The sequence below is a fragment of the Ascaphus truei genome, chromosome 3, assembly GCF_040206685.1.
Source record: "Ascaphus truei isolate aAscTru1 chromosome 3, aAscTru1.hap1, whole genome shotgun sequence".
NCBI lineage: Eukaryota > Metazoa > Chordata > Amphibia > Anura > Ascaphidae > Ascaphus > Ascaphus truei.
This window is the reverse complement of record NC_134485.1, coordinates 364,400,438-364,427,581: the sequence shown is the minus strand read 5'-3', so window position 1 is coordinate 364,427,581 and position 27,144 is coordinate 364,400,438. Positions and strand designations below refer to the sequence as shown.

Genomic DNA, 27,144 nt, shown 5'->3' with positions numbered 1-27,144 from the left:
CATACATACACATCCGAGTGTCAAACAGAGAAGTAAGCAGCCAATGAAAATACAAGAACTAATGATAAATACATTGCATTTGTCCCCATGTTATGACCGGTGGATATGCCTCCTACTGTACAGGATCTCTCTTTCGTAACACAGGCTTCATACTGTATACATAAAGTCACTGGAGGTCCAAGTGATATTTGGCGGCTTTGCACCAAAACAATGATTTTTTTAAAATGAATATTAGTATTAACCAGGGAGAGTCTCGGGGGGGGGATACATTACCTCTTCCCAGATACCGCGGGACAACCCACCCGGCTGTGGGGAGGGGGACAGGACACACAGACTTCCTTACCGGACGCAGACTTCCTTACCTCCCCCCTCAGGACCGGTAACCGCCTCACAACACTTCCCGACGGCTGCCCAAGAGAAGAAGGCGGGAGTCAGCCTGCAAGACCCCGCTCCCCGGCAAAGAAGGACCGGACCTAGGGCAACGGCGACGTCACAGCACCGGCTTGCGGGGACCTGACCGGGGACGGGGGAAAAGGGGAGGAGTGAGGGACACGATTGGCCCAGCGGTAAAGGAGAGGGAGGAGCAACTGGTAGACGGGGGGCGTGACTTGTATCCTAGCAACTGCAAGGAGAAGCTGCAGAGAGGGGAGTCTGCATATACCGGTGTGTGCAGAGGACAGGGGGAGGAGTGCGTGTACAAAGCAGCCAATCCTCATCCAGTGATTGGGGTGTGGGAAGTGGAAGGTGTGTGTGTGTGTGCAGTCTTTGAAGTATGTTACACCTTGTGTTACACTTAATTAGGTTTATATTCCCTCCAAAATCGAGAACACGAGAATAAGTGGCATTACAATGGTAATATAGAGCCTGTATGTGAAGAAGTACAGAGCCCTTTAAACGGTTCAGGGTAGATTTATGCTACAAGAAGTGTGCACAATTCCAGTGACCCCATGGCACCTGCATTTGAGCAGTTTACTATATGCACAGGACATATCAAGAAACCTTTTTATTTATTGTTATTTAATTGTGGCCACGCAAGTGCTAAAATCCCACAGATTTCAATCTATCTATATATGTCTCAAATAATGTTTGTGTGTGTATGTCTGCTGGACAGCTCATTGGCCTGCTGGCCAGGCAGGGAGAAGAGACACACACACGCACACTCTCCTCACACCGTGACCACGTGTGCCTCTGACCAACACACACACACCCCCTCTCCCGGTGCCCGTCTCTCTCCCTCGTCAGCCGGACCGCAGCTCACCTTCCACACACACACACTCCTGGTGGCCTCATTCTCCCCCCTCAGCCGGACCGCAGCTCACCTTCCCCCCTCCTGGTGGCCTTCACTCTCCCCCCTCAGGCACAAATACCACTCCCCCCTGCAACGCAGGGTATATCAGCTAGTCTTTAATATAAGATGGTTAGTGACTGGACAGATTGTTGAAGATAATGATCCACATATCTCAGGATAATGGGATAAGCCTCAAAGAGAAACTCCAGCTCCCTATCATCCAACACACCCAGAATCGAACACTCTTCCAACAGGGCTCTCAGTTCTTTGAGAAAGGGGGAGTTGGGGTCACCTTGTAGTAACAAATATGATGAAATATCATTAAGCAAACGTACTGCTTCATTCTTATAATCAATTTTATTTTGGACAATTATGGCATCACCTTTATCCGCCCCCTTTATGATAACAGAGGTATTGGATTTTAAATCATTTAGTGCAGTTTTTTCTGCCTTACTCAAATGTTTTATTTTGTGTTGTAATGTGTAAAAGCAGTAAGAACCACCAAATTAACAAAGTTGATGGACAATTTAACTTATGAGGAGATGCTAGCTAAATTAGATGTATTTCCTTTAGAAAAGAGGCGTCTAAGAGGGGATATGATAACTATATAGAAATATATTCGGGGACAGTACAAGGAGCTTTCAAAAGAACGATTTATCCCAAAGGCAGTACAAAGGACTCGGGGGCATCACTTTAGGTTGGAGGAAATTAGATTTCACCAGCAACAAAGGAAAGAGTTCTTTACAGTAAGGGCAGTTAAAATGTGGAATCCATTACCCATGGAGACTGATGGCAGATACAATAGATTTGTTAAAATAAAGGTTGGACATCTTTTTAGAAAGGAAAGGTATACAGGGATATACCAAATAAGTAAACATGGGAATAATGTTGATCCAGGCAATAATCCGAATGCCAATTATTGGAGTCAGGAAGGAATTTGTTTTCCCCCTTATGAGATATCATCAGATGATATGACACTGGCTTTTTTTGTTTGCCTTCCTCTGGATCAATAAGGAAGTATAGATATAGGAAGTATCTGTTGTCTACATTTAGCATAGGTTGAACTTGATGGACGTATGTCTTTTTTCAATCTCATCTACTATGTAACTTATATGTAACTATGTAACTAAGCCACAATTTATTTCACAGCAAATATGGAACTAAAAAACAGCAAGCACTCCAACGTTGTAATCCAAATAAGCCTGGTGCTAGTCCCATAAATAATGTAAAGAGTACATTACTATCCAGCAGGGCAGCAGAACAGCAAAGAGGCAGCATTCAGAGGTAAGTGTACAAAGAATTGTATTGTAAAAGTCAAAAATCTGATGTTTCGATCCCACAGAGGGATCTTCTTCCTGGGGCACACCCTGGCATCAATCCGAAGCAGGAAAAATGCATTTTTTTTTCTAAGTCCTTCTCTCGCAGCCTTCTCACCAGCTTCACGCCAACTTTTTTTGGCGAGACGAATTTTGAATAAAATCGCCATTCTAAAGCCTCGATAACATAACCGAGGTTACTAGAATTGAATGATTTCCCAAAACTTGCGATTTGGGGCTTATTGCTACACACCCCGTGTTTGGGCAAGAGCCAAAAATGGCGATTAAATGCTTTTGCCGTGCACTTATCAAGGCTTTCTGAATAGCTATAGATTTTTTTGGCAAATGACTTCTCAAAAGTCTCGATAAGTGGCCTATCGAGGCTACTTGAATAGGCCCCTGACTGTTATCTATCAAGTGCCGGAGAGGTGGACTCTTTGTCTCGCCCTAGTGTACACATATTGCTACATACTGTATAGGGAAATAAAGAGGGGTTACACTAGGAAAAAGCCATGTTCCAGAAACACATCACATGGAAATTTGTAACGAAAATCTTATTTTTATCTTTCGTAATGCTTTCTTTAGTATGATGTGTAAATTTCAATTTTAATTAGGTTTTTCACAAATTGAAATACATGCCATTTATTATACTATGAAAACCTGTAGTATTTGCATTGACATACATCATTTATCAGATTTTTTTATCAACTAATCTTGAAGTGATACATGTACAGATGTAGACAACCTTATTGCAACACATGGCACGATGCAGTGGGACATACAACGCACCAGAGAGAGAAGCGGACATTGTTTTGAATCAGCCATGTGCGAGAAGGGAACGGGCTATCGCAGCATTTCACCCGTGGGAGCACAACTCAGTTTGCAATAACGTTGGCTACGTCTGTATCTAAATATAAAGGGTGAGCTATAGATAGACATAACAGAAATACAGTGTGTAGTAAATAAGAATAGCTGAAAATACTTGCATTAAAATAATATTTATAATAGCCCTTCAGTAGCCATAACGTCACAGGCATATAAATGCATAATAAAAAATGCAGTTCTAGCTACAGTATACTACTTTGGCATCACGTATTGATTTCTGATGGCCACCGTCTCTATTGGATTTCCTAAGCAGCAACTGTTTGATGATACTTTCATTTTAAAACATTTTATTTTCTGGAAACATTACATTACATTCTAATATATAAGTTTATTATGTTCTGAAATGCCTTGTGTATAAAATGTGTCTCACACTTTGTTGACTCAGTACCTACACCTGTACTCCTATCTACAGGATGCCCCTGCTGAACCAATACTTATTATTTACTGTCTAGACGTTATAAAGTTACCTTGTATAACACATCGCTTTCTGCAATGTAGCTAGTGATCTTTGGTGTTGCATTGTTATGCTGTCAGTAGCAAACACTCTGACGTGAATGTGACGATAGTGAGGGTTTGGCCCGGGATTAACGGGGTTACTCCCCAAGGGCCCCCCTCTAACCTCGCCAGGGAGACAAGGGGTTAACTGGGCTGAGGCCCAGAACTGTGACTTAACCCTTGTTAAATAACATGAAAATGCTTATTCCCCTGTGTAAATGATGTTGTTGCTGGATCAGGGTCTGCATAACCCACCCACTGGGACTTAAGGGGTTAATCTTATATGCAGTGCTGAATAAACAGTTACCTGAAAACTGGTAATTTGGTAACTGAGTAAGCCAGGACCCTGAGCCTTGGGGTACAGCCTCCGGGTCACCCCCCAAGTACACACATATTAAAAATATAACTTTGTCATAAGAGGGACATATATTTTTGATAAAGTGACTTTTTGCAGTTTTTGAAATACACAGGCAGAATGCTAATAATGGTGTGCTAATGTACAGGCAGAATGCCTGTCTTTATAATGCATGAGGAGCCAAATGGTGCCTCATATGAGTATTCACTGGAAGTGTATATCAACAGAGAGGTGTGATACATCGCCCTGATCAATAGGTAACTGACCTAATTGGTTATGCGAAAAGCAAAAGCCCACTTCAAAAGGTTTATTGACGTGGCCAGTAGGATGCTAAATAGGATATCCTGCTAGATTTGAGCCTGGCTTCCCAGGGGAATTGTTTATGCGGGAAGCAGGCAAAAGGAAGGGAAGGGTTTGTTATTCACACCTTCCAGCAAAAGGTATCCCCCAACAGGATATCAAAAGTGAGTAACTTTATTAAATATAAGAATACTATGAGATGTCCTTGGCTGAACCGGCTAAGAATTACATAAGTGTATTGGCGAGAGTAAGCCGATCTTGGGAAGTCTAAACATTGAATATGTACACTGGCGACACACTTTATTCGAGCTTGGCTAGTCCCACGAATTCGGGTATACCCGGGTGTATTGAGGTTTGTGACTGTTTTCTGCCCGAGTGCATTGAGTTATTTTCCAAGCAGGGATTGAAGCATTTTATTCCCGCTGGCTGCAATACTGCACAGTATATATATATATATACTGCATTACAATTCATGAATTTATGCCATCTGGTAGACACGCGAAGCATTGCAGCCTATTAAATCCTAATCATTATCATTTAACAGATCAGCCGCCCGTCAGCCAGGCATGAACCCAGGCTGGGAAGGCAAACGCAACGGGGCTTGTCAGAGGTGAGGAGTGGCGCATTCCAGGTATCTACCAGGTACATACTGGGTATTTGCTCGAATAAAGTGTGTCGGTGCAGTAACTGCTGCTAAATGCCAGATATTAATATCTCTATTAATGTTCATATTACAATGTAATTTTTGGTCTTCCTACGAGCGTCAGGTGTCCCAGAATGCAGTAATATATCTCACCTGACTGTATGTATTACGGAGCGGAAGTTATGCAATGATTTGCAGTAAATATGAACTTTTGGTTAAGTCTGAGACCCCCCAGAGTTCTACTGCAGATGTGCCAGCTAGCAGGGGGGCCTGTCCTAAAATGTGTTCCCCCACCAAAGATTGGCTGGAGATAATTGCAAACCAATCCCAGGGTCTTAATGTTACAGATAGAGGGACAAAGGGTTTATAACCTGCTGTTTCCCATCTATCCTTTGTCTTCATTTTTGGTCGCCATGCAATGTCTTGGGCTGATTGCTGGATGAAACTGCCAGTTCAGATGGGACTGTTTTCATTATTTTCATCTTTTACGTAAGTGTCTATATTTTGCCTGTTATTTGTACATATTTGTTGTGTTCACCTTTATCAAGGAATAAAATCACTTTATTATATCTTAAGTCTCGTCCCAGTTCAAACCCAGGTATATATATATATTTATATATATATAGTTTTTGGTGTAAAATTACAGCCTGTCGCAAGCTACCGTGACAGGCTTGTAATTAACTGGTGGCAGCTGGTGGGATCGAACTGGACCTGGATTACAGTATTCTGCGGGGTACTGTGATCCAGTGGGAACTTGATGGTAATTGCAAGTTCCTGGGACTAAAGATATTGAACACACAGTGTACAACATATAACACAAGATATGGCACCTCCTCACTGTTCCCCTACTTGTGAGAAGCATTTCCTCCAGAACCAAAGTGCCGGCCATCCGTCTGACTGGAGCCGGGCACTGAGACCGGAGGAGTGCATCAAGTCGGCGCGGGGACCAGCAGCCAGCAAGGCTGAGAGAGAGACAGCAATGGGTGAGCATGAAACCCGGCAGGCTGAGCAAAGATCCACAGCTGCAGCTGCTGTAACCATCACACCGCCCGGAGAGCAGGGAAGGGACCCAGCTCCGGGACGGCAGAGACTTGTGGAGGGAGCGGGTGGTCTTGGAAACCACGGCAGTCTTGCACCAGGAGAGGTATTGGCCGCTGCGGCGGCCAGTCCATTTTTCCCAGAATTGCTGGCCCTGTTGTTGGCGCAGGAAGAGATGTCCCAAGCAGAGCGGCTCGAGCAGCTGAAGCTGGCGATGATCCGACTCGCTTATCCCCTCCCAGAGCCCGGCGCTCCAGCAACTCCGCTCTGGACTCCATTGCCCCTTGCTGGGGTTTGTCTACCGGCGGCGGAGAAGCTCTGGAATGAGCCCGGCGCTCAGGCAACTCCGCTCTGGACTCCGTTGCCCCTTGCTGGGGTTAGTCCACCGGTGGCGGAGAAGCACCGGCAGCTGCTGCGGCACTGCCAACAAATGGGCCACAATAATGCCCAGTGCCCTGACCGTGCGCGGTCAGGCGAAGAAGCCGCTCAGGGCCAACGCTCACGAGCTGCGGAAAAGATGACCCAGTTAGCGGCATCCTCTGATGGCTCCCGCCCAGCCGGGGCGACAACCCTCCTCGGGACGTCTCCTGGAGAACCTGGACGGGCTGCATCAGCAACAGCGGCGGAGAGCAGCGGCCATCCACCTGATCCCGGCGGAGAACCAGCGGCGGCGGCAGAGAAGACGCCGCCACTCCGGCATCCTGCCGGCGGCAGTTTTATTTGGGGGGAGGGACAGGGTTTGCGGGAGGGGGTTATTTTACCAAGTTTGCATGGAGCTGAGTTCCTCCACAAAGACCTGGGACCCTTGTCCTGCACCGTTTTACCTGTACCCAACCCGGGCGCTGTTGCGGCAGCGGCCCGGCGCTGCCCAGCCCAGATGGGGCCGGCGGCGGCCGCTCCAGTCCCCCTGCAATTGGGACCAACGAAGGCGGCGGTCTCTGCGGGGACCAGCAAGGTAAGCCAGACCAAGTCGCAGACTGACTCTGACTTATGTTTCCCTATGACTGTACCCTGTTGTTTCACTATAGGGGTGACTGGGGGGTGGCAGGAGATAGGGGTACCAGGGGAGGGGAAGGAAGGGCAGCAAGTGAGCCAGCCAGATTTCCCCATTACCTTGGCGGAGCGGCAAGGGGACCCTCAGTTAAGAGTCCCACTGTTGCAGCCTTGCTATGGGCTGGAGGTATCCGGGGTTGTGGCAAAGTTAGACCACCCCCAGATCACCTGCCAGCCAGGAGCTAAGGTGGGTGCATCTGCACCAGCAACCCTGAGCTCACCTCCGGTAATGGGGGCACAGCTTCAGGGAGAGGGGCTCGCCCCGTTAGCACCCAGCTCTAGGGTAGGATTGCCTGGGAGAGGGTTGGGTGGGCCAGTGGGAACCGGGGAGGGAAGGCAGCAAGTGAGCCAGCCAGATTTCCCCATTACCTTGGCGGAGCGGCAAGGGGACCCTCAGTTAAGAGTCCCACTGTTGCAGCCTTGCTATGGGCTGGAGGTGTTCGGGGTTGTGGCAAAGTTAGACCACCCCCAGATCACCTGCCAGCCAGGAGCTAAGGTGGGTGCATCTGCACCAGCAACCCTGAGCTCACCTCCGGTAATGGGGGCACAGCTTCAGGGAGAGGGGCTAGCCCCGTTAGCACCCAGCTCTAGGGTAGGATCGCCTGGGAGAGGGTTGGGTGGGCCAGTGGGAACCGGGGAGGGAAGGCAGCAAGTGAGCCAGCCAGTTGTCCCCATTACCCTGGCAAAGCCTCAGGGGGTGTCTCAGATCAGCAACCCCCTGTTGCAGCCTAGCTATGGGCTGGGGGTATCATGGGCAGGGGCCAGTTTGCGCCACCCCAGAGATACCTGCCAGCCAAGAGCTGAGGCGGTTGCATCTGGAGAGATGCCCCTGGGGTCATCCCCGGTAATGGGGGGACAGTGTCAGGGAGAGGGCCTCACTCAGGTGTCCCTAGGGTCCAGGCTAGGATTAGCTAGGGAGAAGCGGAGTGAGGGGAGGCTGCAGGTAGGTAGCCCGCAGCAGATCTCAGTGAGAGAAGGAGGGCTAGTGGTAGCCAGGGAGGGAAAGCATCAGGTAGTGACGCTAGAGTTTCCCGTTACCCTGGCAGAGCCCCAGGGGGTTTCTCAGATCAGCAACCCCCTGTTGCAGCCTGGCTATGGGCTGGGGGTATCATGGGCAGTGGCCAGTTTTTGCCACCCCAGGGATACCTGCCAGCCAAGCGCTAAGGCGGTTGCATCTGGAGAGGTGCCCCTGAGCTCATCCCTGGTAAGGGGGAGACAAGGTCAGGGAGGTAGGTGCACTCAGGTAGTTCCAGGGTCTGGGGTAGGATTGCCCAGGGAGGAGAGGAGTGCAGGTGGGCTGCAGGGAGGTAAGCAGCAGGCTGAGGTGCTGGGCCTAGGGGAGGCTAGGCAGGGAGGCACCGTGGAGCAGGGGGAGATAGGAGGTCAGTGGGGTGTTAGGCAGCTGGCAGAAGCTAGGGATTGGCTAGGTAGGCAGAAAGTCCCTTGCTCTGACGGGCCAGGAGTGACCCCCCTGACAGATTCCCCAGGGTTCCCAAAGGAGGGGCTGTGGGTAGATAGGCAGCCAGGGAGGAGAGTCAGGAGTATGGCGAAGCAGCTACAGGGTGACACAGAGCCAGGGCAGGTAGGGTCCCTACAGACTGGTGACATAACCCTTTCCCAGACTTGGTTGACAGGGAAGCGACGGTCTGTGCTGGATAGCTGGTCTCCTGCAGATGCAGAGACATGCCAGTCTCTGGGCAGTGTGCAGCCTGGACTGCACAGGAGCCCCTTTCACCATGGACTTGGTTCCCAAGGCACTGGGTGGGGGGCAGAGGGAGGCCAAGGAGAATGCCCGGCGTTGCAGGATCTGGACTTTACCATCCACGGTGTACTGGTCAATGCCGGAGGACAATTTTGCCAGGCCAATCCCTCAGGACGTATTGAGGGCGTCAAGGGCGCCAGTGGTACCCCAGTGCCTGGGGGAGGCGACTGGGGCACCAGGGCCCCATTGAGCCGGGGAGGTGTGACGATAGTGAGGGTTTGGCCCGGGATTAACGGGGTTACTCCCCAAGGGCCCCCCTCTAACCTCGCCAGGGAGACAAGGGGTTAACTGGGCTGAGGCCCAGAACTGTGACTTAACCCTTGTTAAATAACATGAAAATGCTTATTCCCCTGTGTAAATGATGTTGTTGCTGGATCAGGGTCTGCATAACCCACCCACTGGGACTTAAGGGGTTAATCTTATATGCAGTGCTGAATAAACAGTTACCTGAAAACTGGTAATTTGGTAACTGAGTAAGCCAGGACCCTGAGCCTTGGGGTACAGCCTCCGGGTCACCCCCCAAGTACACACATATTAAAAATATAACTTTGTCATAAGAGGGACATATATTTTTGATAAAGTGACTTTTTGCAGTTTTTGAAATACACAGGCAGAATGCTAATAATGGTGTGCTAATGTACAGGCAGAATGCCTGTCTTTATAATGCATGAGGAGCCAAATGGTGCCTCATATGAGTATTCACTGGAAGTGTATATCAACAGAGAGGTGTGATACATCGCCCTGATCAATAGGTAACTGACCTAATTGGTTATGCGAAAAGCAAAAGCCCACTTCAAAAGGTTTATTGACGTGGCCAGTAGGATGCTAAATAGGATATCCTGCTAGATTTGAGCCTGGCTTCCCAGGGGAATTGTTTATGCGGGAAGCAGGCAAAAGGAAGGGAAGGGTTTGTTATTCACACCTTCCAGCAAAAGGTATCCCCCAACAGGATATCAAAAGTGAGTAACTTTATTAAATATAAGAATACTATGAGATGTCCTTGGCTGAACCGGCTAAGAATTACATAAGTGTATTGGCGAGAGTAAGCCGATCTTGGGAAGTCTAAACATTGAATATGTAACTGCTGCTAAATGCCAGATATTAATATCTCTATTAATGTTCATATTACAATGTAATTTTTGGTCTTCCTACGAGCGTCAGGTGTCCCAGAATGCAGTAATATATCTCACCTGACTGTATGTATTACGGAGCGGAAGTTATGCAATGATTTGCAGTAAATATGAACTTTTGGTTAAGTCTGAGACCCCCCAGAGTTCTACTGCAGATGTGCCAGCTAGCAGGGGGGCCTGTCCTAAAATGTGTTCCCCCACCAAAGATTGGCTGGAGATAATTGCAAACCAATCCCAGGGTCTTAATGTTACAGATAGAGGGACAAAGGGTTTATAACCTGCTGTTTCCCATCTATCCTTTGTCTTCATTTTTGGTCGCCATGCAATGTCTTGGGCTGATTGCTGGATGAAACTGCCAGTTCAGATGGGACTGTTTTCATTATTTTCATCTTTTACGTAAGTGTCTATATTTTGCCTGTTATTTGTACATATTTGTTGTGTTCACCTTTATCAAGGAATAAAATCACTTTATTATATCTTAAGTCTCGTCCCAGTTCAAACCCAGGTATATATATATATTTATATATATATAGTTTTTGGTGTAAAATTACAGCCCGTCGCAAGCTACCGTGACAGTGAACCTGTTTACCACTGGATGCTATGCAACACCTTTGATTAGTGCCAGAGATGCTTCGATGTTTGGATAATAAAACAGATACTCTTTCACCTGTCTTGATCCTATAATACATTTGTGTCCTTTAGACCAGGCAAACCTTATGAGCAAATTGCTTATCTTATGTATATCATAACAATGATAGAGATAGCCAATTTGCCTTCTTTTCCAACCTGAACTAGTTTAAAAAAAACTGTGATGTTAATCCATGTGATTTCTTTATCACTGGCCTTTGGAAATTATGGAATAGAACTTTGATGAATAATTTAGCGATAATGAAAATATCCGGTGAAGATGTTTTTACCGGGATAATAAAGATAGCTTTGCATTCATTTTCCAAAGAACAAATCATTTATTGCATAGAGAAGCGTGTTTAAAAAAACAAAATAAAGAAGATAAAATGTTCACAGTAGATCTCACATTACACAGCATCCCCTTCACATTACACAAATCGGTATAAATATATTGATTATACTCAGGCTCTGCACAGTTGTACTACCTCAGTTATACTTATAATGGTTATAACAATCAAACGTTTTCATGAACATGCCTCGGTTAGAAGGTATCACAAACAACAACAATATTGATATATACTTCTATATATTTGATTGGACTATTGAGGCTACAGCACGATTTTAATCTGCTCATGAAGTCAGTAAATGTAACAACTCAGCATATCTGTTTCTTTGTTTTCCTTGTTACAGTCAAGAGAACCGGCAGGTTAAAAGAGTATTGATATAATCACACAATAAATACCAGCATAATGGCAATCAACTTGCTTTTCCTCTTTCAAATACTTTTTTTTCTAATCAGTTGCACAGATACTATGTGGTTACATCATGCAAAATTGAATACGATTTCAACTGTTTTCCAATTTATTTTTGTATTTTGGGATGACTGCCAAAACCGTTATTTTTTGCGCTGTTACAAGCATAACAGTACTAATATTTTAAAATATATGTATTATGTGTACTGTATGCTAATCATGTCTACTAATCTACCAATTTGTTCTGTTTTACAGTATGCTGGGAAAGACTAAGGGGCTGATGATATATGTGATGAAAATTGCCCAATGTGGCTGCTTCGACACATAGAATACACCCTAAGGTGTAGCTAAAATATATTAACATATCCTCTGCATTATGGGATTCATTATGGATTCATTATGACCCTAGTATATTATTTGATACGTTAACAATTCTGTGGGATGTTATAAGTGACATCATTCTGAAAAATACTTGTTAAACATTTTCTATGCGAGATAGGCAAGTATAATTGGATTCACTTGTGTATTTTTTCTTAAGATAACCTATTTATGTTTGTGGAAATAAGCATTTCATGTTAACTACCAGCCAATAATTGCCTTTTATAGTCAAATGTGGAAAAAAGCCCACAGAGTCTTAGAATCATTCTCTTTAAACGGCCTTTATGATGTTTAGGTTTCCTCTACCTAATCACATTTTTTTTTAATTTTTTTTTACAAATGTTACTGATCACACAGTATTGTCTCATCTTATCAATTATTTAAAAGCAAGGTTTCATAATGCAGCCTAGTGAGTTCATTTGTTTTTCCAATAACGATGTAGTTCAAAGTTCTAGCAGCTGTATTGGTCTTGGATTCATTGTAGATATCTTTTAGGGAACCAAAATAGAGTTCTTTATCAATGCAAATATAGTGTGCAAAGCTTTCCAAACCGTAAAGGTTTCTTCTTCAAGTGTACTTATCTACAATAGTAAATACATGTATTAATGTGTCCAGAAAAAAATTAATCACACCTCATATAAGAAAGAAAAGGAAAAAACTAGTGAAGCATGTTCACAAAAAAGCCTCCAAACAACAGCCAGTGGTAAGATATGCACTTATATGAAAGTGCCAGGGCTCAGGCACTAAAAGGCATCTTTGCTCCTCCTCTCCCACAGCAATGGACAGAAAAACGGAGTCTCTTTTTAAATACTCCAACTTTATATAAATCAGGGTATCACCCACATGTAACCAGAGTATACACAGATAAAACGGAATCACCTGATGTACTTTTCTCCCCTCCGGTGACCACGACTCTCCTCGCCTTTCCAGCCGGCATCCGAAATCACGTCCGGTTTTCTGGGTGTATATCAAGAAAGAAATAAGAAATATAAAGATAATGAGTTTACTTTTATTACACAATATAATTCTGAATATAAAAAAATGAAAAAAATATTAAGAAAATATCACTATATCCTCCAACAAGATCCTTTGTTAAAAGATCATATTACAGACAGACCCCAAATAATATACACAAGAGCTGAGAATATTAAAAAAGAATGGCACCCAGTATCCCAAAGATGGGGGAACCAGGTGAGAGCTGGGAGAACCAGGTTAGTAAGAGGGTTGCAGACCTGTCTGAGACATGTGAATGTGCTCACAAGTGGTATTTTTATTTGCTGAACAGAGTTAAGAGAGAATGCAAGTGTGGTACACTATAACAGAACTAGGGTTTTGCTTTACAATGATTGAGGCTATGAAAATACCAAAATCATAAAGCGATGTGGGAGTTCTCACTACGTGTAAGAAAGAAAAAATGGCATGGATGAATATATGTGAGTATTTGAGAGGGAAATAGACAATGTAATAGTAAAAATTAGATGCAAAGTAAACCACTTTTTGAAATCAGAGAATGGAGTACATTCATGGAGAGAAGGTACAGGTGTATGGAAATTGTGAGGATGATGTGAATATAATTATCACAACATCAGTAAACATCAGAAATCCAATAGATAATAGATTTTCATGTGCAATCCTTGTTTTCCTACTTCTTTTTAAAATGGTGCCACTGTAATGCAGTTTATTGTGCTGTGTAAATGGTTTGCTGTGTATTTTAATGTTGTGCACACAGCCATACTAGTGATGTAAAACATATTTTATTCACTTTACAGTGCCTCATGTCCCATTCAAACAATTTACGTCTACAGGTTGATCTTTGTGGAGCTGATCTACATGGGAAATCCATTCTATGCATCAACTTTAAAGGTGCAGGTTTAATTGTTTTGGTTTAATAATGTGCTTAAAAAAAACTATATAAAAAAGTATTTTGTTATTATTTGTGAAAGTGTCAACACCACTTTGTTTTCATTTGCAATAAGAATCGTAAATGGAGGACAATTTCCCTTCTTATTGTATCCACTCCAATAATTATAAACTCAGATTTAAGTTCGTCTCCTCTTTTGGAAATTCTCACATTTAACCTCGTGTTATAGTGTTATTAATATTTACAAGATAAACTTAAAAAAAATATTAAATATAGGCATAAATCATCTTTAAATCATCGTCAAAGGTTCAGTTAATATTATATAGCTTTTTTAATGAAATATAGAATACAAAAAATGATTTTGAACTTTTAGATTATTTCCATGGTTCATAAATCGGATTTCTTTATTAATAAAATATATACTTCAAAAAGTATATCAGGACATAGCACTTCTTGATGGGTTGTAATCTCTTATATATAGATTTATTGGGTAGGAGTAGCGACATAGTTACATTGTTGCCTTTGAAGTAGGTGAACCCAGCTTGAATCTCAATGTCAAGGCTTTGTGACCTTGGACAAGTGACTTTACCGTATGTGCTCCTGGCATCAGAAATTCGATTTTAAGCTCTACTGGGCAGGGACTGAATAATTCTATGTACTATAAAAATATATCGTGATTGATATTGATGCAGGGCTGTAGAGAGCATAACGCTGCAATAAAGGCCCAGGAGCCTCTAACATCACCCAAAATGTGTTTTCTGTTTCAATATATATAAAAAAAAGAGAAAAGGGGTACACATGTTGCAAATGACATATACTATGTTGCTTGCAATGGTCGATTGCATACATACAGTAATTGGATTTGTTTGGAACTTTATTTCACTTCTCTCTGTAGCTGGGACAAGATACAGTATGTGCAAAAAAGTTTGCAACAGTTTGCTATCTCTGTGAAATTGGCTGTTTTTTCATGCCCAGATTTGCGAACAAATTTTTTATTTTTTATAAAATGTTTTACCAGGAAGTTACTGTATACATTGAGAGTTACTTCTCGTTTTCAAGTATGTGATTGACAAATAAAATGTGCTGGGTCACATGACCAATATACAGGTTACATTAGTACTGTAATTCTTAATGAAATTAACAAAAAATTGGCAAGAATGATAACATTGAATTATAATTTTTTTTTTAAAGGGGAAATTTTGTACCTTTTTTTCATAAATCCTTCCCCTGCGGAAAAAAATTGCAAAATGTACGCGACATTTTGGAAAAAATGTGCATGTCTCAAGCACGTCTGCAATGCTGTCTTTCCCCATTATCACTTAGCAAACAGTGCTTCCATTGCAGCCAGGGATTCTGGGTAATGACATGCAAATGAGCACTCACCGTGAGCCACTCTTTACTTCTTATCCATTGATATCCATGGATCCCTATAAGCTTATGCCTGCCGTTTACACAGCTGTTCAGCACAGCCAGGGATTCTGGGTAATACTTTTGCAAATGAGCACTCACAGCAAGTCATTCTTGACTTCATATCCATTTTAATATAGACCCCTATAAACTTATGCCAGCTGTACCACAAATTAAAACGCAACCAGTTCACACATCTCTAGTTAGGACATCTTATTCGCCTGAACTTGAAAGCTGTAGTTGTACTCTTCTTTAGTACATGTACAAGAATTATTATGATACTATTATTTACTGAGATAATTGAATTTTATGTTTTTATATGATTTTCTGTTGTTTGAATTTTGTCTTTTTAAGTTTGATCATGTAGAATTAGTTTTTGTGCATTTGCGGTTTTTCGTAAGGTGATCCCGGTACAACATTTTAATAAATAAATAAAATCTATATCATGGAGAGTCAATTATTTTTTGTTAAGGTCCAAATTACTTGGTCAAAGTATAGGCAAGTTCCAGAGGCATATGTGCGCTATGGTGCCGGAAAAAAATAGCCGTGAGCACAGCGCGATGCACCACTGTATAAAATCAGAAAGAGGAAAACAGAGTATAGGGGCAGACAAGAGAGGAAGAGGAGATACATGAGAGTAGAATGGGGGCAGAGTGGGACATGGTGGGGTTCAGAGAGTGACATGGAGTGGGTGAGATGTTGACATGGGAGGCCAGTGTGTGACGGGGAGTAGAATTACATGAGGGGAGAGTGGGTAACATGGTGGTGACAGTGACATGGTGTTGGAGTGGGTAACGTTAGAGAAGTACATGAGGAGTGTGTTTGTAACATTTTGGAGTGAGAAGAACAAGATGAGGGAGGTGGCAATATTGGCTTGAAAGTGACATGAGGGGAGAATGGGTCACATGTGATAGATTGATATGACGGTGGAAAGTAGCATCGGGGGAAGGAGCGATCCAAGTGAGAGGAGTGCTGGGAGGATGGGCCTGAACTGGTTGGAGGAGTGCTTGGGGGGGGGGGGGAGGGTAGAGAGGTGCATTCAATAGATCCAGATTTAGTGAGCAGTCTGGCTATTGACAACCCTTGATCTATATAGTATTGGTTCTCATCATAATGCAGCATTTTATTTCAGTTTTTTTTCTTTTTTTCTGGTACTAATTCTATATACTTTCCTTAAATAGTGTTTTAGAGGGTTACGAGGGATGATATTTGGGCTTAAAACAGGCCACTTTTTGTGTTCATATAGTTGGTTCGATGGCTGCAAAATCTGTTCCTGTTCATTAGATGATCTGAGTGAATATAGATCATCCTAAACCACCAGAAGCACTTTACACAGTTTGGTAAATGGGGCCCAAGCTATCTTTTCAATATTTTCTCTCGTAATGGCACTTTAAACTGAATCTCATGCAGGAAAAAACTGTAATCACAGGATTACTATTGCAGCCTAATGAGTCCTAGTGATTACAGCAAATAGTGAACACCCAGCAACCAATAAAATTACTCTTCAAGCATGGAATGACTCACAGATTTTTCCAACGGCCAGTGAGCAAAGTGATTTTGCCTATCGAGTTGTTTTGCTTGTGTAACCCATATTCCCCCCCCCCCCCAATCGCAGATAGGGTGTATATGAGGGGATCTATATGCATTACCCAGCGTGGTGCTTTACCTGTTAGGCTCACAGGAGGCCTAAGCCTCCGCCACGGAGAGCCTGGGGCACGTATGACAATATGAATAACCTCATACTTGGTGCAGCGCCTCCACCTGCGATGGCTCCTGCCAGATGGGGAGTGGTTCCTTGTAGGAAATATATATATCACTCCACACAACGTATGTAAAACAACCAATGACTTTACTTGCAGCAACCATAAGCCTATGCACATATATCAACAGGTGTCCCTCCCTAGAGGAGACACTAACTACTGCGTTGTGCAGGACGCTACCTCCACCTCCACCGGATGATCCCACCCAGTGTCCCGTAACCCCACACAGTAGTACCCCACCCTCAAGTGAGATAGATATGTGTGACTGCGCAGCCACTGTGTCCCTTGTGAATGTGATATGACTTGTTGGTGCACTTGTAGATTACCTGCCGGGCACTCCGGTGCCCGGGCCTGCCAAGGAACTTCACAAAGGATCCTGACGTCGACGGCACACCGGAACTACCGTCCAGGGCGATTCCACCCGGATGGCTGATGCAGCAACAGCGAAGTTCTGAGCCCAAACCTCTGGACGGACGCGCAGCTTCTGTTGTGTCCCTAACTGGCTCTAGATAGTAAGTGGCAGGGTCCCTAACCTGGGGGCTGTCCCTGACACAACTCACACTACTGGGTGACTCAGGGCTAGCTGGGGCCTTGGGGGCTGCTGGCCTAGTGCAGGGAGTCACTGACTCCTGCACCCTACCTCCTTCCCCTCGCTTCTCCTGGCACCAACTGACTAACGTGCTCCAAGCCCGCGAAATGTATCTCTTTGCTCCTGCAGGGCCATCCTCCAGCCCTATTGGCTCCCTGGCATCACATGGGGCGCTGCTGAGGCTCATGGGACTTGTTGTCCCTTCCAAGAGCCTTCCCTGGTAGGCTAGGGTTTCGCGGGCTCCCCTCACGCTTTCCTTGCGCATGCGCAACTCTGCAGGGCCGTCAGGACTCACTGCGCATGCGCGATCTACAGCAAGAAGGCGGCGCCCTGCTCGGGAGCCACCGGGGACCGCCGGAACGCCAAAGTGCTCCCTGCACTGGCCCCCACCCTCCAGAAGTGCCGGCGGGTCCATCGAGTGACCCGCGGCAGTGGAAGAAATGAGAGAGGGGTCGCGGGGCAGCAGGGGCAACGTCCCCGCTTGGGGAACGACGTCACTCGGCATAAGGTTATACAATACAAATGCAGAGCATGATACGTACAACTTATCACGTTTGACTTTACACAACAGGGTACAAGGCAGGTCACATATGATAACCGAGGCCAGCTGAGACCATTTATGGGGTGCCCCTAACTGATCATGTGGGGGTACCTCACTTTGACTTTTGTGAGCCTCCGCCGTGATAATCTCTTGACGATCGTGCTCAGGGGTAACAGTCACTAGCTCCTTTATACTTCCTCCCCCTGGTGGAAAGAATAGTGCAATGTCTCTTGGCCAGACCTTTACCCAGCCATCTGCCTCGCACATGCGGTATACCGGGAGGTCCTGACCTTTTCCTCTGTCCACAACATGATGAACAAACCGCTCCATGTTGCGCATGAAGAAGGCAACGATTGCTCTAGCTGGCACGGCACAGTCTCTGTTGGCTCCATTAGCCACTTCTGAAGTGATGCCTTCGGGATACATCACGAGCTCAGGGTCTTGAGACAGACGACCTTGGTGATCCTTTGCGGAGAAGTAAGCACCGGGCAGGGCCTCTTCACCGGATATCTCCATCACATCCTGCAGGGAGTAAAGGGTTGGGGCCTCACAGCTGCATTGACTCTCGGTGGCCAACAGGTCCTTGGGGACGCTGTCAGTTTCCACCCGGGCTGTCTTGGGACCTGTCCCCAGCACTTCCGGGCAGTCCATTCACTTTCTGCAACCTCTGGAGCATTGGCTCCCAGTCCTGGGACCATTTGGGTTGGAGCGCATGGGCTCACACTAAGATCATGAGACTTAGTTAGGGCCTTTTCTACGGCCGCCTCCATCGGGGCCTGCGGGGAGTAAGGAGGTTCCTCACCACTCCGCTGGCTTGCGACGTGTTCCTCTTCCTCCGGATGTCCCTCCGACACACTGGGAGTTGCCACGGCCATGGGACTCTTCCACGGCACCGGCCGCACCAGCACTTGCGGTCGGAAGGTGTCCGGACTCGTCTGCTCCTCTTTGTTACCGCTGGGGTGGTTCGCTGGTAGGCGCATCGCCACCGATGGTACGCCAACCTCTTCCTCCGAGGATATCACGATCGGATCCTCCGCAAGGGAGTCACCGGGTTCTTCTGCGATACAACCAGTGGGTATTGGTACGAAACGGGCCCGCTCCGGTACCTCCACTGTGGTCGCGCTCTTCTCCGCCGATGGTTCGCTCGGCTCCATAGCTGGCTGGGCCTTGGTTCTTCCCGCTTGGTTGCAACGGGGAACTAGGGCAGCCTTGTCTTTCATCTCCGCGACCTCCATGGTTGAGGTAGAGAGGTTAACAGCATCTTCCTCTGCGGGTTCTGTAGGCTGCAGCAGCACAGGCTTCAGGAACTGTGCTCCGCAGCAGGCATACTTGGGTCCCCAGGTCAATTTGCCACCTGGGAAGTCACATTGGTTACAGACACCTCGTATGCATCCCTCTTCATCCACCTCTGCCGCCTGATATTCTATTAGTAGCTTAAAGGGGTCAAAGTCCATACCACCAGACAATTTTAAGTCCTTTTGCAAACAGGGGCACAACAGAAAGGATACGTCCCTTCCTTTCATCAGCCAGGCTCCATACAACGGAGGATGCGGTTTGCTACATCTTTTGCCTTTCATAGTGGGAACAGAAGTTAGTGACTGAGGTTCACTGCGTTCACTCCCCCTGGTGTAATCTAGAGAAGGGGCACGCTCTTGCAAGGAGTGGTTCGGGCCCTGCGCTGCGCCACTCACATTGCGTGGGCGGGACTCTGGCTTTCGCACCAAACCCGGACAGGTCTTTGCAGAACATTTTGGTGCATCCTGACGGTCAGCCACACGTGTGTTTTCCCGACTTGGCGGGGGACGCCATTTTAGGTGGGACTCACTGGATGAGGGAGCCTCCATTTTGATCACAGTCTTATCTACTGTACTATGGATCTTTGCATATACAAGGGGGTAGACCTCAGGCGGGGCCTCTGGGGCATGTAAAGTCAGAGGGGCACCTTCTCTGCATATGTCCTGATTCGCCAACATCAATATGGTACTCCACTGATCAGTGGGGTCAAACGTTCCTGCTATCACCCTCACATTGTCCAGGCCCAGGAGTGCCCGTAGGGCCTCCCAAATTTCATTCCCAGAAAAATTCCCTTCTTTATACATGGGAACGTTCCCTACTGCTACCACGTGACTAGGTAGCACTTTCCTCCTGACGTAGGGCACCCCAGGTCTGCTCTCAGCAGCGCCTCCAAATGTAACCCATATTCCCCTCCCCCAATCGCAGATAGAGTGTATATGAGGGGATCTATATGCATTACCCAGCGTGGTGCTTTACCTGTTAGGCTCACAGGAGGCCTAAGCCTCCGCCACGGAGAGCCTGGGGCACGTATGACAATATGAATAACCTCGTACTTGGTGCAGTGCCTCCACCTGCGATGGCTCCCGCCTGAGGGGGAGTGGTTCCTCGCAGGAAATATATATATCACTCCACACAACGTATGTAAAACACCCAATGACTTTACTTGCAGCAACCATAAGCCTATGCACCTATATCAACAAGTGTCCCTCCCTAGAGGAGACACTAACTACTGCGTCGCGCAGGACGCTACCTCCACCTCCACCGGATGATCCCACCCAGTGTCCCGTAACCCCACACAGTATTACCCCACCCTCAAGTGAGATAAATATGTGTGACTGCGCAGCCACTGTGTCCCTTGTGAATGTGATATGACTCGCTGGTGCACTTGTAGATTACCTGCCGGGCACTCCGGTGCCCGGGCCTGCCAATGAACTTCACAAAGGATCCTGACGTCGATGGTACACCGGAACTATTGTCCGGGGCGATTCCACCCGAATGGCTGATGCAGCAACAGCGAAGGTCTGAGCCCAAACCTCTGGACGGACGCGCAGCTTCTGCTGTGTCCCTAACTGGCTCTAGATAGTAAGTGGCAGGTCCCTAACCTGGGGGCTGTCCCTGACACAACTCACACTACTGGGTGACTCAGGGCTAGCTGGGGCCTTGGGGGCTGCTGGCCTAGTGCAGGGGGCTGTTGGCCTCCTGCACCCTACCTCCTTTCCCTCGCTTCTCCTGGCACCAACTGACTAACGTGCTCCAAGCCCACGAAATGTATCTCTTTGCTCCTGCAGGGCCATCCTCCAGCCCTATTGGCTCCCTGGCGTCACATGGGGCGCTGCTGAGGCTCATGGGACTTGTTGTCCCTTCCAAGAGCCTTCCCTGGTAGGCTAGGGTTTCGCGGGCTCCCCTCATGCTTTCTTTGCGCATGCGCAACTCTGCAGGGCAGTCGGGACTCACTGCGCATGCGCGATCTACAGCAAGATGGCGGCGCCCTGCTCGGGAGCCGCCGGGGACAGCCGGAACACCAAAGCGCTCCCTGCACTGGCCCCCACCCTCCAGAAGTGCCACCGGGTCCATCGAGTGACCTGCGGCAGCGGAAGAAACGAGGGAGGGGTCGCGGGGCAGCAGGTACGCAGAGGGGACCTGGCTACACTTGCAAGTGGTATTCTTCGTTCTGTCATAAGAATTAACTGTGAAGCCCAACTCTTACCTGGTCATGTAGGGCACATGTATCTCCTGTGCATTTACTCATTAATTCTCCATATTCGACTTAGGAATCAACAGCAGTAGTCAAATGATTACAGCAAAATATCAAGAGATGATTTTTTTCTTTTTGACAGTAATAAAGCTATTCAAAACCTTTACTCATTTTTGTGTGATAAGTCAGTGATTTATTGCTTGTTGTAAAGGAATTGCAATTCTCAAACAAGTTCCTATGAGCCTCTGATTGAGCCACGTGTGCTGAAGCTGGGATATCCTGAAAACCGGATCTGTTCGGAGGGCTTGATAACTGGAGTTGAACACCCTTGCTCTAGAAAGCCCTGTGCAATGCTACAGCAGTGATTGGTTCCTTCTTCGCTTACCTCCAACTATGTATCGGTGTTCCACTTCAGAATGGCCTGAAGGGAGAAGGACTGACCGTGGCCCTCTGTGACTCACACAATATTGAACCCACCCCACATGCCTCCTTTGACTGCTCTACTTCATTATGTCGGACCAGCTTTCAACCTCTGCTACTGCATTGGCCAGCCCCCTTTCAGGATATGTCCTACTTGCAATCCTTCTGTGTAGCTTCATTGGGTCAGCTTGAGCCCTTCCCACCACCTGGACACTGGAGCATGTGCATTCTCCTAGGCAGAACCATTTTACAGGAGCATTTGACAGGTACTTTATAGGAAAAAGAGATGGGGAAGCACAGCACATACAAATACTAGGGGGAGGGGGGAAAGAGAAAAATATATGGTGTACACCGTGGGCTAAGAGAGAAGGGAAAAACGCCACTCCCTATTGTAACCGATATTTCCCCCCCCCTCCCCTCTGGGAGAAGGACTGCATTACTGTCTTAGTATGGTGCTGAGGCATACCTCCTGGTTCAGAAGAGCCGAGTAGCCACGATGGTAAGGGGCAACAGGACAGGCTTTTGGGTGGTCTCTGGGTTCTTGCTCATTGGTTCAGCGCCTCCAGCTGTGATGGGCTTCTGGGATGCAGGATGTCAGCTCCCACCACAACACTCCTTACCCCTCCTGCCCAGAAACTGACACCCAGGCAGAGGTATAGTGAACAAATATATTTATTGGACATGCTGCAGCAGCTCTTCACAAAGCATAGTTGTTAAGGTCCAACATCCCAGGACTTCAGGATGATGCTACCCTGATAGTAAGGGGCCTTCAGTCTTGGTGGTCCCCAGGCCTATCGGCCTAGGGTGGGCCAGCTCATCCACGCCATGGGAGAGTCTGACAGCCCATGCTCTCACCTTAGAAGGCAGAGCAAGACTGCTCTAACTTTGCAACACCCACTGGTTAGCTTCAGGAAGGTACCCATCACTGATAGGCTTACACAGGCCATGAGTCGCCACTTTACTTCCATCACTTACAAGTGGCCGAAAAGGGGGTAGATTAACCCATTAAGGAGCTGAACCTACTAGGGACTTACATCACAGATACACTGTGGGGAAAGAGGTATTATGGGACATCCCATGTTACACTATAAATAATGGAATTCTGGAATTCTGCTTCTTATCTTCTATATTTATTTCTTAGTCATCTGCTTTTAAACTCTTTCTAAACAAGTGTTGCAACCCTGCTTATAATAATTGTCCAGTTTGACCAGACAATAACAAGTGTTAGGCTGCGTCCATGTTGCCGAAGACCGCGTGGAGGTGTGCATGCACATGACATCACCTGCGTTTAGCGGGAGCGTTTTCTGGACAAGGTAGACGCGGCGTGGGGGACGTGTCTATGGGCGTGCCTGTGACATCATGGAGTTGGTTATCAATCATTGGGTGAACCGCTCACGTGACCTGGCTGTCGCGCCCAAGAATCAGATTGCTATCGCATGCACGGTCTATGGGCGCGATTATTGCCTTAAGGCTTTGTGATCTCACCGCGCACGCACGCCTCTGCGCAGTCTTCGGCAGTATGACGCCGCCTTAGATATCTCTAAACAATATACATCTTATCTCAAATGTAATGAAATTGCATTAGAAAAACAGTACAATGTTATACTTTGCCACTGCTCACGCAAACAATAATGCATTCCTGAGGATTACTTCCATCTATAAATCAGTTGCAGAACATACCAGGTCCCTCCCTGGGGCAACATTAAGTTGCACCAGGTCACCCTACACTCAGGGTACACTCAGTTAATCACAACACTTCTAACCTTGAGTACCTGGTAGCAGATTGATTCTGTTTCTTTTACCTTCTTTTTCCCAGTGCTATGGTGTTGCTAAGGCAGAGATATTACAGCAGCCTGACTTGAAGCAGCACCTTTAATGTTGAAAACTTGAAATCTATTTAAGTGAACAAGAATGACGTCTGCAGCCACTTCAGTGAGACAAAATGAAATCTGTGTGCCGTAGTCACATTTACTTCACACTCATAAGACATACCTCTCAATTATACAGATAATATATGTGGCCAGGGTTCCCCATTGGCTCTGCTTACCTCCGCTGGGGACTACAACTCCCAGCAGCCCCAGGGGCTGCAGTCAGGTGGCACACAGCAGCCAATAGGGCACAAGGATTCCCCTGTCAGGGAATAGATACATTTCGCATGCTGTGGGCACCACGCCAGTCGGAAGAGGGACCTTGGAGGAGCAGGTAGTGTCCAGGGAGCAGGCCAGATCTTTCCCCTTAGGCCACAGTTAGGTCTCAGCTAGGCCCTGACTCACTGTAGCTTGTGGCTGCTATAGGGAAAGCCCATAATCAGGGACCTTTCCCCGTAGCTGCATATAGTCAGGTACAGCACCGGTGAGACACCACGCGGTGACTGCGGCCTGTGGTCTTGGACCAGAACAGTTACGCTGTAAAGGCGGTAAGGGGATATTATCCACGCCGGAATTCACGCCACGCGGAGGTGGGCGCCATCGCGGATGATAACGTTGGATCAGACAGATCCTCCTTGTTATTCTGCAAAACCCGGGTGCTGGAGCTCCGGGCAGGTACCTAACCAAGTGCACTAACACTCCACGGGATAGCGCTATCTCCAACACTTTGGGTGGGGCTTGACATTGGGAAAGGGACAAACTCCATAAAAGCCTGACTAACCCCCCTGGGAGACCCATCATAGCTGGGATTGATTCTCTGACCTCTAACCTATCTGCTTACATAGATACCTACCTGCAGACATATGTAAAGAAACTCCCATCGTATCTGAAAGATACGACGGATATTTTGCGTATTCTGGGAGGTCAAATATGGAAAGAGGGATGGTTTCTGGCTACATGTTTCTGGCTAGATCTCTCTATATACGTGCATTAATCATAGAGATGGGCATGAGGCGGTTGACAGAGCCCTGTCGAGAGATTCGAATATGCCCCATGAACAGGCCAACTTTATCTTGGATGGCATCAAGTATATTCTTGAACACAACTATTTTTCATTTGAGGGAGTTTACTATCTTCAGAAATGTGGCACCGCCATGGGCACGAAATTTGCACCCAGCTACGCAAACCTTCTCATGGGTGCATGGGAAGAGGACTATATTTGGTCCATTGCAGAGCTGGGTGCTGACCTGTGCCTGTGGCGGCGCTACATCGACGATATTTTCTTCATATGGAGAGGAGATGAGGAGAGTCTGATTAGATTTATCCACTATCTAAATGATAATACCCTGAACTTAAAATTCACCTGCGAATATAGTCAGGAAAGGGTTAATTTCCTCGACATAACAGTCATCATTGATGGTGGATTGATCAGCACTCAGACTTTCTTCAAAGAGGTGGATATAAATAATTATATATCTCCCCTTAGCTGTCACCATCCCAAATGGTTAAAAAATGTGCCATATGGACAACTGAGGCGTATCAGAAGAAACTGTTCAGACGATAACACCTTCCGTGAACAGTCTCTTTTCCTGCAGGATAGATTTAAAGAAAAAAATTATGAGAATAAGACTATCAAAGATGCAGTAGAAAAGGTGGAAGTTTTGGAAAGAGAAAACCTCCTGCTTGAAAATGTTAAAATGAGGCCTAAAAAGAACTTTGATTTTACGTTTATAACAAACTATAACAGACAGTCAGACAGAATTACTAAAATAATTCGGAAATATTGGCACATTATCAAAAATGACTCAATATTGGGTGACATAGTCCCAGACCAGCCTATGGTAATCTTTAAGAAAGCTAATACTTTAAAGGATAGACTCGCACCAAGTGCATTACCTAAGGTTAAGAATAACAGTAACAGGTGGTTGCCCCAAATTAAGGGCTTTTTTGGATGCACAATGTGCACTGCATGTAAATACAGAGCAGACGATAAATTTGGTTTTAAGTCAAATATTTCAAAACAACAGTTTCAGATTAAGCAACATACCACATGTAAATCTGATCATGTTATATATCTGATACAATGTCCTTGTGGGCTACAATATGTGGGTCAAACCACACGGCCCATAAGGACACGTGTTTTAGAACATGTGGGTAACATTAGAAGGGGGGTAACGACCCATCTATTATCCCATCATTTTATTTTAAAACATAATGGCGACGCATCAGGCCTGAGGTTTACTGTCCTTGAGCATGTACTGCCCCACTGGAGAGGTGGGGATAGAAGCACAGCACTTAAAAAAAGAGAAAGCTTTTGGATTTTTATGTTGAAAACTTTAGTTCCTCAGGGCCTAAATGTGGATTTTGAATTGGGTGCCTTTTTATAAGATAATTCAATTTTAACCTTCAATTAAAGCCTCTCTTTTTTATTAAAATGTATAAAATGTTTTAAAATGTGGTAATATCTACACATATTTTTGTAAATAATTTTTAAAGATTTTATACCATCTGCTCTGTATATGTGCACAGTTTCTTTTGATGTATGAGATATGAAATTCCTGTTTCCTTAACTTTCAATTCCTTAACATTCTTTTGTTTCATGTCTTTTAAGATACATCTATCGTCGTCCCTTAGTGTTAGGAACTAGTTATAGTGAGTTCTAATGCTATAATGTTTTATTGATTTTTGTGTATAATAAAATTGTATGTATAATTTCAATATGATTCTTCTCTTAAATAGCTAAAGAGAGAATCTTTTTGTTATGGATATTTTATGTATTGTATAAAATCTCTTGTTCATAATGTGTACCTAGATAAATGGGATAGATATTATTGCTGCCCAGATGCTAGGATGTTTAAATGGTTAACCTTTTGGAGGAGGGGTTAACATATGTTCGAGTGGGTATATAAAGACCCCTAGAGCAGGTCACAAACACTCCTGATGAAGACGTCATTCTAGTGCGTCGAAACGCGTTGAGTGTGACCCTGAGACTGAGAGAGAGAGAACATTGAGCCTGTGACGTCATCTCCAACCGGCCGGGATTCCGGAAGTGACGTGACGGCTGTTCGAGACACAGTCGGGTGGCGTGCAGCAGTAGCAGTGATCGGATGATCGGATGTTCACCTACTCCCTTAGCTGTTAATCCTTTTGGATTCTGTAAGCCTCCAATTCATTCATTTATGGATA

The 27,144-nt window shown here is 45.9% G+C and overlaps 1 protein-coding gene and 1 long non-coding RNA gene across 6 annotated transcripts in view; one reads left to right on the top strand and one right to left on the bottom strand.

The window, feature by feature from the left end:
* LOC142490183 (putative tRNA methyltransferase 9B) overlaps positions 1-552 on the bottom strand; it is a 42,980-nt gene extending 42,428 nt beyond the window's left edge. For 3 of the 4 annotated variants that reach the window (XM_075592127.1, XM_075592124.1, XM_075592123.1), the window contains exon 1: positions 363-552. The gene's annotated coding sequence lies outside the window, so the exon portion shown is untranslated. Of the gene's footprint in view, positions 1-273 lie in introns of all 4 variants that reach the window. The other variant, XM_075592128.1, reaches the window with a different exon arrangement.
* On the top strand, positions 337-27,144 carry LOC142490184 (uncharacterized). Of its 2 annotated transcripts, XR_012799999.1 has the most exons (5): positions 337-744; positions 2,438-2,572; positions 13,792-13,885; positions 23,907-24,022; positions 26,570-27,144. It is a non-coding gene; the product is annotated as an uncharacterized LOC142490184 (long non-coding RNA). The 2 variants fall into 2 exon arrangements; XR_012800000.1 differs by lacking the exon at positions 23,907-24,022 and having other exon boundaries at positions 502-744.